Raw genomic sequence first — 15,405 nt, forward strand, 5'->3', positions numbered from 1 at the left:
AATCCCAATCTCCCAATTCATCCCCCCCGACCCCACTTTCCCCCCTTGGTGTCCATACATTTGTTCTCTACATCTTTGTCTCTGTTTCTGCCTTGCAAACAGATTAATCTATACCATTTTTCTAGATATCATATACACGCATTACTATATGATATTTGTTTTTCTCTTTCTGACTTACTTCACTCTGTATGACAGTCCTTAGGTCCATGCATGTCTCTACAAATGACCCAGTTTCGTTCCTTTTTCTGGTTGAGTAATATTCCATTGTATATTCTTTATCCATTCATCTGTTGATGGGCATTTAGGTTGCCTCCATGAAATGGCTATTGTAAATAGTGCTGCAATGAACATTGGAGTGCATGTGTCTTTTTGAATTATGGTTTTCTCTGGGCATATGCCCAGTAGTGGAATTGCTGGGTCATAGGGTAATTCTATTTTTAGTTTTTAAGGAGCCTCCACACTGTTCTCCATACTGGCTGTATCAATTTACATTCCCACCAACAGTGCAAGAGGGTTCCTTTTTCTCCACACCCTCTCCAGCATCTGTTGTTTGTAGATTTTCTGATGATGCCCATTCTAACTGGTGAGAGGTGATACCTCATTGTAGTTTTGATTTGCATTTCTCTAATAATTAGTGATATCAAGCAGCTTTTCATGTGCCTCTTGGCCATCTGTATGTCTTCTTTGGAGAAATGTCTGTTTAGGTCTTCTGCCCATTTTTGGATTGGGTTGTTCGTTTCTTTAATATTGAGCTACATGAGCGGTTTATATATGTTGGAGATTAATCCTTTGTTGGTTTCTTCGTTTGTAAATATTTTCTCCCATTCTGAGGGTTGTCTTTTTGTCTTGTTTATAGTTTCCATTGCTGTGCAAAAGCTTTTAATTTTCATTAGGTCCCATCTGTTTATTTTTGTTTTTATTTCCGTTACTCTAGGAGGTGGGTCAAAAAAGATCTTGCTGTGATTTATGTCAAAGAGTGTTCTTCCTATGTTTTCCTCTAAGAATTTTATAGTGTCTAGTCTCACATTTAGGCCTTTAATCCATTTTAAGTTTATTTTTGTGTATGCTGTTAGGGAGTGTTCTAATTTCATTCTTTTACATGTAGCTGTCCAGTTTTCCCAGCACCATTTATTGATGAGGCTGTCTTTTCTCCATTGTATATCCTTGCCTCCTTTGTCATAGATTAGTTGACCATAGGTGCATGGGTTTATCTCTGGGCTTTCTATATTGATCCATTGATCTATATTTCTGTTCTTGTGCCAGTACCATATTGTCTTGATTACTGTAGCTTTGTAGTATAGTCTAAAGTCAGGGAGTCTGATTTTTCCAGCTCCATTTCTTTCCCTCAAGATGACTTTGGCTATTCAGGGTCTTTTGTGTCTCCATACAGATTTTAAGATATTTTGTTCTAGTTCTATAAAAAATGCCATTGGTAATTTGATAGGGATTGCACTGAATCTGTAGATTGCTTTGAATAGTATAGTCATTTTCACAGTATTGATTCTTCCAATACAAAAACATGGTATATCTCTCCATCTGTTTGTGTCATCTTTGATTTCTTTCATTAGTGTCTTATAGTTTTCTCAGTACAGGTCTTTTACCTCGTTAGGTAGGTTTATTCCTAGGTATTTTATTCTTTTTGTTGCAGTGGTGAATGAGATTGTTTCCTTAATTTCTTTTTCTGATCTTTTATTGTTTGTGTATAGGAATGTAAGAGATTTCTGTGCATTAATTTTGTATCCTGCAACTTTACCAAATTCATTGATTAGCTCTAGTAGTTTTCTGGTGGCATTTAGGATTCTCTATGTATAGTATCATGTCATCTGCAAACAGTGACGGTTTTACTTCTTCTTTTACAATTTTTATTCCTTTTATTTCTTTTTCTTCTCTGTCATGACTAGGACTTCCAAAACTATGTTGAATTACAGTGGTGAGAGTGGACATCCTTGTCTTGTTACTGATCTTAGAGGAATTGCTTTCAGTTTTTCACAATTGAGAATGATGTTTGCTGTGGGTTTATCATATATGGCCTTTATTATGTTGAGGTAGGTTCCCTCTATGCCCACTTTCTGGAGAGTTTTTATCATAAATAGGTATTGAATTTTGTCAAAAGCTTTTTCTGCATCTATTGAGATTATCATATGGTTTTTATTCTTCAATTTGTTAATATAGTGTATCACATTGATTGACTTGTGTATATTGAAGAATCCTTGCAACCCTGGTATAAACCCCACTTGATCATGTTGCATGATCCTTTTAATGTGTTGTTGGATTCTGCGTGCTAGTATTTTCTTGAGGGTTTTTGCATCTATATTCCTCAGTGATATTGGTTTGTAGTTTTCTTTTTTTGTAGTACCTTTGTCTGGTTTTGGTATCAGGGTGATGGTGGCCTCGAAGAATGAGTTTGGGAGTGTTCCTTCCTCTGAAATTTTTTGGAGAAGTTTGAGAAGGATGGGTGTTAGCTCTTCTCGAAATGTTTGATAGAATTCACCTGTGAAGCCATCTGGTCCCGGACTTTTGTTTGTTGGAAGATTTTTAATCACAGTTTCAATTTCATTACTTGTGATTGGTATGTTCATATTTTCTATTTCTTCCTGATTCAGTGTGGAAGGTTATACCTTTCTGAGAATTTGTCCATTTCTTCCAGGTTGTCCATTTTATTGGCATAGAGTTGCTTGTAGTAGTCTCTTAGGATGCTTTGTATTTCTGTGGTCTCTGTTGTAACTTCTTTTTCATTTCTAATTTTATTGGTTTGAGTCCTCTCCCTCTTTTCCTTGGTGAATCTGGCTAATGGTTTATCAATTTTGTTTATCTTCTCAAAGACCCAGCTTTTATTTTTATTGATCTTTGCTATTGTTTTCTTTGTTTCTATTTCATTTATTTTTGCTCTGATAGTTATGATTTCTTTCCTTCTACTAACTTTGGGTTTTGTTTGTTCTTCTTTCTCTAGTTCCTTTAGGTGTAAGGTTAGATTGTTTATTTGAGATTTTTCTTGTTTCTTGAGGTAGGATTGTATTACTATAGACCTCCCTCTTAGAACTGCTTTTGCTGCATCCCATAGGTTTTGGATCATCGTGTTTTCATTGTGATTTGTCTCTAGGTATTTTTTGATTTCCTCTTTGATTTCTTCAGTGATCTCTTGGTTATTTAGTAACCTATTGTTTAGCCTCCATGTGTTTGTGTTTTTTACATTTTTTTTCCCTGTAACTGTTTTCTAATCTCGTAGCATTGTAGTCAGAAAAGATGCTTGATATGATTTCAATTTTCTTAAATTTACTGAGGCTTGATTTGTGACCCAAGATGTGATCTATCCTGGAGAATGTTCTGTGTGCACTTGAGAAGTGTAATCTGCTGCTTTTGGATGGAATGTCCTGTAAATATCAATTAAATCTATCTGGTCTATTGTGTCATTTAAAGCTTATGTTTCCTTATTAATTTTCTGTCTGGATGATCTGTCCATTGGTGTAAGTGAGGTGTTAAAGTCCCCCAATGTTATTGTATTACTGTCGATTTCCTCTTTTATAGCTGTTAGCAGTTGCCTTATGTATTGTGGTGCTCCTATGTTGGGTGCATATATATTTATAACTTATATCTTCTTCTTGGATTGATCTCTTGATCATTATGTAGGGTCCTTCCTTGTCTCTTGTAACATTCTTTATTTTAAAGTCTATTTTATCTGATATGAGTATTGCTACTCCAGCTTTCTTTTGATTTCCATTTGCATGGAATATCTTTTTCCATCCCCTCACTTTCAGTCTGTATGTGTCTCTAGGTCTGAAGTGTGTCTCTTGTAGACAGCATATATATGGGTCTTGTTTTTGTATCCATTCAGCTGGTTTGTGTCTTTTGGTTGGGGCATTTAATCCTTTCACATTTAAGGTGATTATCAATATATAGGTTCCTGTTACCATTTTCTTAATATTTTGGGTTTGTTTTTGTAGGTTCTTTTCTTCTCTTGTGTTTCCCACTTAGAGAAGTTCCTTTAGCATTTGTTGTAAAGGTGGTTTGGTGGTGCTGCAGTCTCTTAGCTTTTGCTAGTTTGCAAAGCTTCTGATTTCTCTGTCGAGTCTGAATCAGATCCTTGCTAGGTAGAGTAATCTTGGTTGTAGGTTCTTCCCTTCATCACTTTAAATATATCGTGCCACTCCCTTCTGGCTTGTAGAGTGTCTGCTGAGAAGTCAGCTGTTAACCTTATGGGAGTTCCCTTGTATGTTAATTGTCGTTTTTCCCTTGTTGCTTTTAATAATTTTTCTTTGTCTTTAATTTTTGTCAGTTTGATGACTGTGTCTCAGTGTGTTTCTCCTTGGGTTTATCCTGCCTGGGACTCTCTGCACTTCCTGGACTTGGGTCGCTATTTCCTTTCCCATGTTAGGGAAGATTTCGACTATAATCTCTTCAAATATTTTTTTGGGTCCTCTCTCTCTATGTTCTCCTTCTGGTACCCCTAAAATGCGAATGTTGGTGAATTTAATGTTGTCCCAGAGGTCTCTTAGGCTGTCTTCATTTCTTTTCATTCTTTTTTCTTTATTCTGTTCCATGGCAGTGAATTCCACCATTCTGTCTTCCAGGTCACTAATCTGTTCTTCTGCCTCAGTTATTCTGCTATTGATTCCTTCTAGTATATTTTTCATTTCAGTTATTGTATTGTTCATCTGTGTTTGTTTTTTCTTTATTCTTCTAGGTGTTTGTTCTTTAATTCTTCTAGGTCTTTGTTAAACATTTCTTGGTTTATTTCTTCTAGGTGTGTGTTAAACATTTCTTGCATCTCCTCAATCTTTGCCTCCATTCTTTTTCCGAGGTCCTGGATCATCTTCACTATCATTATTCTAAATTCTTTTTCTGGAAGGTTACCTATCTCCACTTCATTTAGTTTTATCTTGTTCTGAGGTTTTACCTTGTTCTTTCATCTGGTACATAGTCCTCTGCCTTTTCATTTTGTCTATCTTTCTGTGAATGTGGTTTTTGTTCCATGGGCTGCAGGATTGTAGTTCCTCTTGCTTCTGCTGTCTGCCCTCTCACACCAGTTGATTTTTGGCCACTGTTTTTACAATGATGGCTACCTTTTCTTCAGTGTCTTGGTGAATTGAGGATTACAAATCCTGGTTTTTGGGAGGTTTTTCTTTTTTTTTTTACTTGGCCCCATAATTAAAAATCTACTACTTCTCTCCTTAATGAACAGTTAGGTTGAGATTCTAGATTAGTGGTCCTCAAATTGTAGAACATATCAAAATCACCTGAAGGCCTTGTTAAAACCCAAGTTGCTCGTTCCCACCCCAGAGTTTCTGATTCAGTATCTGGCATCGGTCCTAATAAATAGTGTTTCTAATATGTTTCAAGTAGGTGTATTGCTGCTAATCGGGACCACACGTTGAAAACCACTGTTTAAAACATGAAAGGAAGAGCTGCCCTTGGCTTTCCACGTGTGTTACACAAATCACCAACTTTTGATTCTCTTTAGCCACTAAACCAGTATCATCATACAAAACCCACCAGGCTATATTTTATTGAAAATGCTTGGAATTACTGTGGTGTAACTGAAGGGTATAAGAAGTTGATTAGGATTATTCAGACAAATGGAACCAATAGGATATTTATTAATTTTTATTAATAAACCAATAGGATATATACTTATTAATAAAAACTTATTATAAGGAATTGGCTCATGCAAATATGGAGGCTGAGAAGTCCCAAGATCTGCAATTGGCAAGCCAGAGACCCAGGAAAACCAATAGTATAGTTCCATTCTGGGTCCAAAGCCCTGAGAACCAGGAGAGCCGATTGGTGTAAGTTCCAGTCCAAGTGCAAGAGAAAACCAGTGACCAGCTCAAACAGGCAGAATAATGTCCCTCTTACTCAACCTTTTTGTTCTATTCAGGTATTCAATTGGTTGGATGAAGCCTATCCACATTAGAGGGGCCAATCTGTTTTGTCTATGGATTCAAATTTTAATTTCTTCCAAAGCCAAACCCTCACTCAGAATACTGTTGGACCATATGTCTAGGTACCCCATGACCTAGTCGAATTGATACATAAAATTCACCATCACAGGAGCCATTGTTTTCATTTATTTGAATATTAAAGCAGAACTACATGATTCATTCTCAACAGTACTTACTACTGTAGCTTTTGGTATCATTAAAAATTAAAATTCATGAAATATATAATAAGGTATTTATCAAAATAGGAATCTTCATATTGAGAAAAAAAAGACTTATTTGTCTATATCATGATAAAAGCCAAGACTTTTCATGTTTATTATAGACATTCTTATGCTGATTACAGCCAGTTCAAAGCTGTAATGATAACTCTATCACTGTCCTTCATGTACAAAACTATATTTTCTTGAATAGGAAAGAAAAGTGTGGAATTGCTTCTAGTTTATGCCAAGAATTTCACTAACCCTCAACCTACTGTATTTATGACTTTTATTGATCCAGCTGTAGAATTGTGTCTATTTAAATGCTTCTACTTCCTCACACTCATTTATTTTGTGGGGTGGAGAGGTTTTTGAGGGTCAAAATATGGCTAGCCCTCGGGAAAATGTGATGAGCGTGAACATCATGGGTATAGTACGAGAAGAAAAGGCTGAGATCCACTGCCTCATGAGACCAATTGCCACTTTTCTCCCCTTGGATTTCACAAGCTTTTAATAGGAATCATAATTTATTCTGAATGATCAGTATGTTCCCATTGTGGACATGGCAGTGTTGCCAGGCAACATGAAAATACAAGTGATGGGTCTTAACACTGTCACAGATGATAAAGACATAGGAGTAGAAAGAGTCCCAAGTACTGCAATCTTAGAACCATTGCCTTACCAAAGAGGTGATAGACCTGGGGGCTGGAGGCAAAGATGGAAGTGAGGGAGATGGAGGGTCAGGACTGTGAGTCAGAAGTTGCCAATATCCACATCATTTTAACTGATGCTGAGGAGCATTGCAGGCAGGATTCTAGGTCCAGCCATCCAGTTTTGAAGGGAGCAAGGATGACTTCAGTAGGCCTCATAATTCATTCATGCACTCCTTCCTTCCTTCCTTCCTTCCTTCCTTCCTTCCTTCCTTCCTTCCTTCCTTCCATCCTTCCATCCTTCCATCCATCCATCCATCCATCCATCCATCCATCCATGAAGAGATATTGAGTCTTTGTGTGTCAGGTACTATGCTGGGCCCTGGAGATCATGAGATAAACAATCCAAACATGGTTCTACCTACCCAGAACTTACACAGTAGCAGGGAAGACAAGTCAGGAAAGATTAATTATCTAGTAAATTATTTAATTCCATTTCTGCTGTTATTAATGAAAAGTATGTACAGAAGTTTGGGCAGTCAGGAAAGGTTTCCAGGAAGAAGCAAAGCTGTTTAAGCTGAGGCTTAAAGGAATGAGAAGAAATTAATTAGTTTTAGAGGAAAGGGCTGCAAGGAAGAGGAAAATGATGGGAGAGTGTTCCAGGTAGAGAAAACAGCAGGTATGAAGTGCCTGAAGTGGGAAGGAGCCACCAGGTGTTGGTGCATGGATGCAGGGGCTGGATCTCACCCCCATAGCCACAGTCCTTGTGCAGGATGCAGTCTACAAACCTACAATTACCTTGGTGCTATATTATGACGGCAGATTCTCTTTGCTCATTTTGTTTGGCATCTCAGTTATATTTCCTACCAATTAACTGTTGCTTTCTTCTTGAAACACTTTCTTCCCCAGGCTCACATGACCCCACACTCCACTCGTCTTCCTTTTACCTCTGCTGGTGCTTCCTTCTCAGTCAGCCTCCGCATGATGGTGCATCCCAAGGTTCAGTCTTCAAACTTCCTCTCCTTTATTGACATCGGGGCTCTTTCCTGGACCCAGGGCTTTAAATCTCAGTATTGTGATGATGTCTTCATTATTATCTCCACCCTGACTTCCCCTTGGCGCCCCACCTTCTTGAGTCCTACTGCTTATGTGACATCTCTACTTACATATCGAATACACATCACCTCATACATAGCATGAATTAAACAGATCTTCATTTCCCTTCAAACCTAACTTATGCCTTTCCTATATCCCTTCCATCTCAGGAAATGGCACTTAATTCATGCAGTTGTTTGGGTCAAAAACCTAGGCGTTATACCAGAATGCTCTGTCTCTCTCTCTTTTTTTTTTTTTTTTTTTTTTGATGTCACAGTAACTCCATCAGCAAGTCCCATCAACTCTACCTCTAAAATATATTCCAGATTTTTATCACTTCTCCCATCTTAGTCAGTGACACCATGACCTTGTACCTGAACAGAGCAGCAGCCCTTCAGCAGCATCCCTTCACTGGTCTCCCTGCTTCTACCTTGTCCTTTAAAATCTATATTCTATCAAGAGGTTAGGAGACTGTTTCCTGCAGTTCTACAACTCTCTAATGGATTCTTATTTCAACCAAAATTGAATTTTTTACCATCATCTACAAGGTCCTATTTGGTGTGTCCCCTGACTACCTGCCTACAGCTCTCAACTCCTCCTCCTTCTCTTCTCACCCTCATTCTAGGATCAAGTCACACTGGGGTCTTTCTGTTTATTAAACTCGTGGTGCTTATTCCCATCTCAGGGCCCTTGTACTTACTGTCTTCTCAAAGAACATGGTTCCCCCAGATATGCTCACCCCTGTCTCATCTCATCACTCAGGGCATTGCTCAGGGAAGATGGTCTTCAGTAGCCTTTCCCTCCCCACGGTCACGAGCTCTCCCAGGACTTGCTCTTATTCTCTTCATAGGCTTGGAAAGTCTTATTTATGTTACTTGTTTGTTTCTCTGGACATCTTCCTCTAGTATATAAGATTCCTGAAGGCACATTCTTGGCCTAACTAGTAACTCCAGCACCTAGAATACTACCTGGCATACAATAGGTGGTCAATAAATAATTAGGAGTGAGTGAAGGATAGAATTTTTGCTACTTGAAATGATACAGTCAAGGGCCAATACATTAAATTCCCAGACAAATGGACAGATGAATGTCTGTATCATATCTAGATTGGAATGTATGGAAAAGTAGGTAGTTTCTAGGCCTATGGCCACACTTATATTGTAAACTTAGGGAGGGGTTGAATGTACAGCATGTGGCTGATACTTACAGTTAGTAGCTCCTTGGAAGGGAGAATATTGAAAAATAAAAAACACGGGTTCTTTAGGTCAAGGGACCTGAATTTTAATTCTGTCTCCTGTTTTTGCTATGCCAGCTTACAAATATTTCTTAAGCTATATCATCAACTATGCAATAGAAATCATACCACCTGACTTGTAGGTCTGTAGTAGGGATTAGCCACATGTACAAAAAGGCATAAGATGAAATCTGGCACATGGTAGATGTTTACTAAACCACATTGGGCCTGGCAGTGACACTGATATTATGGCTGTCATTTTACTGAAACAATGAGAGTGCTGTGCCTAACCTAGTCAGTGTTTCCTCCTTGCCCTTGTAATTCACTCTTTTTGATTTCTCTTTGCCCTTTCATGGCCCTCCTTTCCCTCACAACTCTATTCCAGACTAACTCTTCCATGTCCTTCATCCGTCAGTCTATCTGTCTCTACCTTCTTATCACCTATGCATGGACGTATACACTCATTTATTTGTCCATTCAGTATACTCATCAAATATTTATTCAGTGCTTACTTTATGCCAGATTTTAAGCTTTAGCAACAAACAGAAGCACTTGAAGTTAGCATATTGGCTCAATCATTTAAGCTCTTACATAATTAAGGGTCAAGATTAGTACATTTAAGGAGTAGGAGCAAACCTTATGGCATAGTATCTGCACATAGCAAATACTAAGTAGATATTTAATGACTTTGAAGACTGCTTAGTGTAGTAGCAAGTATAGGGGATTTGGAACTAGATAGACCTGGGTTCAAATCCTAGCATTACCACTGGTTTTCTGTGTCATGTGAAATACATCTTCTTCACCTTACATCTCCTCCCACCAGCACGGATGATGCCTTCCTTATGCTCTAAGGTTCAGCTCTGGGAAGGCTCCTCTGACCCATCTCACTCCAAGTTAGTCCCTATCCTCTGGACTTCTGAAATTCTGGGTACCTCTGTTTTAGCATTTATCACATCTGGGTTTATGTGTCTATTTCCACGTCGCATTTTTAAGCTACTTAAGGAATAGAAAAATCATATTTGTGTTTCTGTCTCATCTCTAACATAGCACACACAGTGATTTGCCCACTGTCCTTTTTGCATTGCCCCACTCAGTTTGCACACTTCACTTGCCCTGGTGTGTTAGTTGTTTTGGAAATATTGCTGAGACATTACTTGAGTGTTTGACCTTCCTAACTAAAGTATCAGCTCTCCAAGGACAGGGCCCCATCTTCTCCACCTTGTTTATCACTCCTTCCGACCCATGCTCTGGTCTGGTCTGTGTAAATGTCCCCTGTCCATATTGTTGACCAAGTGTTGAGAAAGTAACTCTCCAAATGTTAAATCCTTTAAAGAGGTCAGCAGAATCCTTATTTTGCCATTTTCCTTGTTCTTTGATGACAAAAGAATCCCCCTAGAATTTCTTCTATGCTGTTCACTTGCCATCAGCCCCAGATGACCTCCTCAAAGGCACAGCCTCTGTAGGTAAAAGGTATTTGTTCATCTTTATGAATGTCAGTCTCTTGACATTCACGGTAAATAGACAAGTTCTCAGTCTCTTGACATTCGTAGCAAATAGACGAATCCTTCAGTAAATGACAGTGGTCCCCAGCATCTCATTAAAAACTCTTGGGGATAAACACTCAAGGGTAGTCGTTGTTCAGGCTCAACTTTCAAAGGCTTTGTAATGTGCTTACCTACAAAAAAAAAAATGTATACCGTCACCTGTTACAGCCTCAACAGCAGCATTTTTAGAGCCCTCATCTATATTTAAACTTGGTCTTGCTTAGTCAGGAGCGGAGATGTTGCCTGCCAGCATTTCCAAACAGCAAGAAAGACACAGCAGCTTCCAGTATAACGAGCACAGCTCATGAGGGCTGCTTCTTTGGTATTCACTACTGCATCGGTTTGCCAGATGATGCTGACCTTATGCCATTTCGATGACTTTCTCTCCAATCTTCAACAGACTCCAGGGCCTTGGGCTTCCCAGTGGGTCATTTAAGCAATAATCCATTCATTATTCATTACTGAATTAACAAATATTTATTGAGTAGTTACTATGACTTGAGCCCCACCTACTACTTTAGAAGGCGGTTGTGTAATGGTTAAGAGCATGGGTTCTGAAACCAAATTACATGGGTTCAAGACCCAGAATGTCCCACTTATTAGCTGTGGAACTTTGGGTGGCTTATTTAACCTCTCTGTACCACAGTTTCTCCATTAGTCAAAGGAGGATAATAATACCTTCTTCATGAGTTGTTGTGAAAATTAAGACTTAACACCTAAAGTGCTTAGAACTGGGTAATGATGGCTGTTGTTCGTTAGTATTACTATTATGTCTCTGGCCCTGAACAAGGCTCTTGGAATTACAATGATGAACAGATTTGTTAATGTTCTTGCTTAGAGTCCAATAAGAGAAATTAGTAAAATAATGATGCTAATGATTGTATACAGTAATTACGATAAGCATATATCGGAAAGGAATGTGAGGGCATAATCACAAAGGAATCTGTCCCTAACGAGTATTAGGTCTATCTTCTACCTAATCTACAAGCAGTAAATTTGTACTTTACATAGTCTACAAGCATTAGGTTTGTATTCTATGTAATCTGTAAGCATGTACCGAGGTCGCACAAGTGGAGACAGAGTGGTAGGCCAGGAAAGAGCGAAACAGAAGAGCTATAAAGGGTTTTTAAAGCCATGTTAAAGATTTTAGTCTTTATCCATTTGGGAATAGAAATTCACTGAAGGATTTTAAACAGGTGGGGACCTGGTGTTTCATTTGTGTTTGAAACTAGTATTCCGGCTACACCTTAGAAAATGGATTAGAGAGGTGCCCGAAAATAGATACGACGAGACTGCTTAAGTGACCATTTTAATGATCAAGGCAAAAGACCAAGGTAGCTTGGATTACAATGGTGTAGGTAGAGAAGGTGATAAATATAGACTAGATCCTTCTCATGTTGCCTGGTATCTTCTACCCTTGGAGTACCAGCTCTGCCTTTGCCCAAGGTGATGGAGTAGTTTACTTTTGTAAACCCTCTACTAGAATCTAAATATTACCAGGTCTCCTAATGGGAGGGACAGGCCTCCAATTGATATTCAAATGTTCAGAAATTTTTTGTTCAGATGCATGGAATCTTCTGGTGGTGCTGAGAAGTCAAAAAAATATATGTATACATGTTCAGGGGAAGAGAAGGAAAAGAATGTTGAAAGTAATTATACATTCTCTTGTCATGCAATGAAAATAAAAGTGCTCCAAGGAAGTGTGTTAAATGACTTTTCTAAGAATGGATGAGCTTTTTGGGAGGTGCACAGCCCTTTGGCACCTCCAGTGGAAAAGCTCATCTCCCTGGATATGGCAAGACTTCGCTCTTGCATGAAAGCAGATTTTGGCTAACATTTCACAGGCCTGTGTTGACAGTTTTTAGATAGGGAATTTTCAGAGACAGAGGTTTGGAAAATGGGTCTTTAGCCAGAGTGCCTGATGCAGGAAGAAAACATTTGGAATTAGATTAGAACATCTCCATTTACTACCAAGAAATGGAGACAGGATAACAACTCTTATGGTACAGGACACTGACATGACAAGAGGGAGAAAGGATCAACAGCCTAAATCTTGTTGAGCACTACATGCTAGGTTCTTTGCTTACCTGGTGTTTATTTAATCTTCATGACAACATTGGGGTATTTAATGGTATCTTTTTATTTTTTAATGAAGAAATTTAAGCTTAGAAAACTTAAATGACTTGTTCAGGGTGATTCAGCTTGGACATACAGGTAAGACTTGAACCTTCTACCATCTGGTCATGAAATACAGTCTCCTTTTACTACATGAGACCTCCATGTTTATGGCATTGTTTTCCCAATCTTCATGGGCTTAACTGGGCTTCTCTATAAGGACTTTCTCCCTCATTCCTCTCTTGAAAGTAAAAATAACTCCCTTTGTGGAAAGTGAGAGAGCAAGACAAGTAAGAGAGGGGAAATCAACAACTGTCCTACTTTTCTGTTTCTCCAGCACCAAAGCTTAATGCTGCATGACAAAATACTGGAAGAAGGAGGAGAAAGATATTTTATAAGAAAGCAACGGTAAAACGGGTTGGAAACCTCATCATCCACCAATAATATTTCATAGCTTTGAAATGGGTACCAGGTGCTACTTCATGGGGGTTTGATGGATTTGCTAAAGGGAACATTGGGATCAAAATCGGGTGCACTATTTCTTTTATTTCCATAGGGTCTCTACCTTGTGTCTCACACAGGCCCTCCAAGGCCCAGCCTCCTTTTGATAAGCTTCTTGTCATGAGAATCATTAACAGTGGTCTCCTCACTGGGTTATTAGTTGGGTGATGTGGAGTACCAATATTCCCTGGAAGGAACTAACTGCTTGAGTCACATGCCATAATCAGACCTCTAACAGCTGTAGTGAGGATGTGTTGGCAAGTTATATTGAAATTCTAGGATGAATTTTAAAAATATATATTCCAGCCTGTATGTCTGAATCTCAACCTTGTACCCTTTTCTTGATCTTTTTCCTGTTGTACGTTAATGAGAAGATAGTTCTCTCTTCCTCTGCTTCTGTAAATCACATTCATAATTTTAGCCATTTCACTGTCTCATCTGTATTATTAGTAATTTTAAATCAACTTAATTTTTTATACTTAGTTTAATCCTAAATATATGAGACATGAGATCAGTAGTAGCTGTATTTTTGTATATGCATTAGTATAAATGCATAACTGTTTTCCCGTTTACCATTCACATTAGCATCCCATTAAATGATCAGTGATATGCATACTATATTGGAGAAATTTCTCGTACAGTAAAAAGAGGTCAACTCTGCCACTTAAAGGCCATGTGGCTTCAGTCATGTTTTTTCCTCTCTTAACATCAGTCTCCCCCTCTGCAAAATAGGAAGGCTTCTACCTGCCATCTAAAGTTGGGAAGTTTCAGTGAGAGAATCAGCTATAACTAAAATTTATTCAGTTCCTACCATGTACCAGAGACCATACCATGCCCTTGATGTACATATTTTCCTGTGTAATCCTGATCATGATCCTAAGAGAAAAGTACTACAATCATGTCCCTTTCATAAATGAGGACTCTAAGGCTTTGGGCTGTTATGCAACATGACCAAGGCTCTCCTTTCATCGAGTGGTACAGTGAGAATTTGACCCCTGTTCTGCCTGATACAAAGCCCAGGCTCTATCCCGTCAGTGTGTCTGTCACCGTGCTTGGCACCAGTAAGTGCAGAATAACCGTGTACTCCTTTCGCATTGTGTGGAGATACCGACTCGTGTTGTTCCATCATGGGTGCTAGATTCTTGCTGACCAGAGCTGCCTTCTTCTTCCCCCATGGCCACCAGTACTGTGTTACACAGAGCTGATGCTCAAGGGCTATTTGTGGATGACTTAACTGAAGGCTCTAGGATCCCAGTGGAATCATGTCTCACATTTGCCTTGAGGAAGATGATTTTCACATCTCTCTAGTGACTCTGGGACAGCATGGTTGTAAACAGAAATGACATAAGCCCAGAGCACTCACCAGCTGATGGAGTCTGAGAGTCTCGTTCCCTAGTTTTTCCCATTAGATGAAGACTTCAGTCTCCAAAAAGAAACCTTTTGTAAACATTTGCTGTTATGTACATTTTTCAGAGAGAATTAGGAATCAAGATTAAGTTTTCATAGGGAAGTCAGGAAAGATTGCATTTGGGTGCTTGGTGTCTGAGGAAGGATAAAGGCCAGTGTGGGGATGAGGAAAGGGTATGCTTAGAGGAAAGAGACTTTGCTTCCTTCATAATTCTGCATAGAACTCTTCCTCACTCTGGCTATCTTCACTCCCCTGTTATAACTAGTTATTAGCTTTTTATATATTATGATCTGATCTGATGCAAGCTATTGGCCCTCTTCCTAGGAAAATGCAAGCCCATGCATACACGAGTTTGTACACAATTGCAGGGACTAAATGGACCCTCCTGAGAATCTATGGACCTCCCCCCATGCAGGTTAATAATGCCACAAGTTCTGGAGACTTACTGAGGTAATCCCCTCAGGGAAAGATAACAATCCTTTTGGGGTATCTCCTATGATATAGAATACTTGGTGTTTGTTTCTTAAGAACTAGAGTTATTAGGAAGCATTCCAAACAACAGTCTTCAGTTTTGACATTTTCATTAAAAAAGAGTTACAATAACACTAGAATTTCTTGCTTTGGACAATATACCAATATCTTTTTGCAACATTTAAACAAGAAGAGAAGAAAGGATAACAAAAAGAGACAGATATGGCATATCATCTATTATAATTAAACAT

The sequence above is a fragment of the Tursiops truncatus genome, chromosome 3, assembly GCF_011762595.2.
Source record: "Tursiops truncatus isolate mTurTru1 chromosome 3, mTurTru1.mat.Y, whole genome shotgun sequence".
Taxonomy (NCBI): domain Eukaryota; kingdom Metazoa; phylum Chordata; class Mammalia; order Artiodactyla; family Delphinidae; genus Tursiops; species Tursiops truncatus.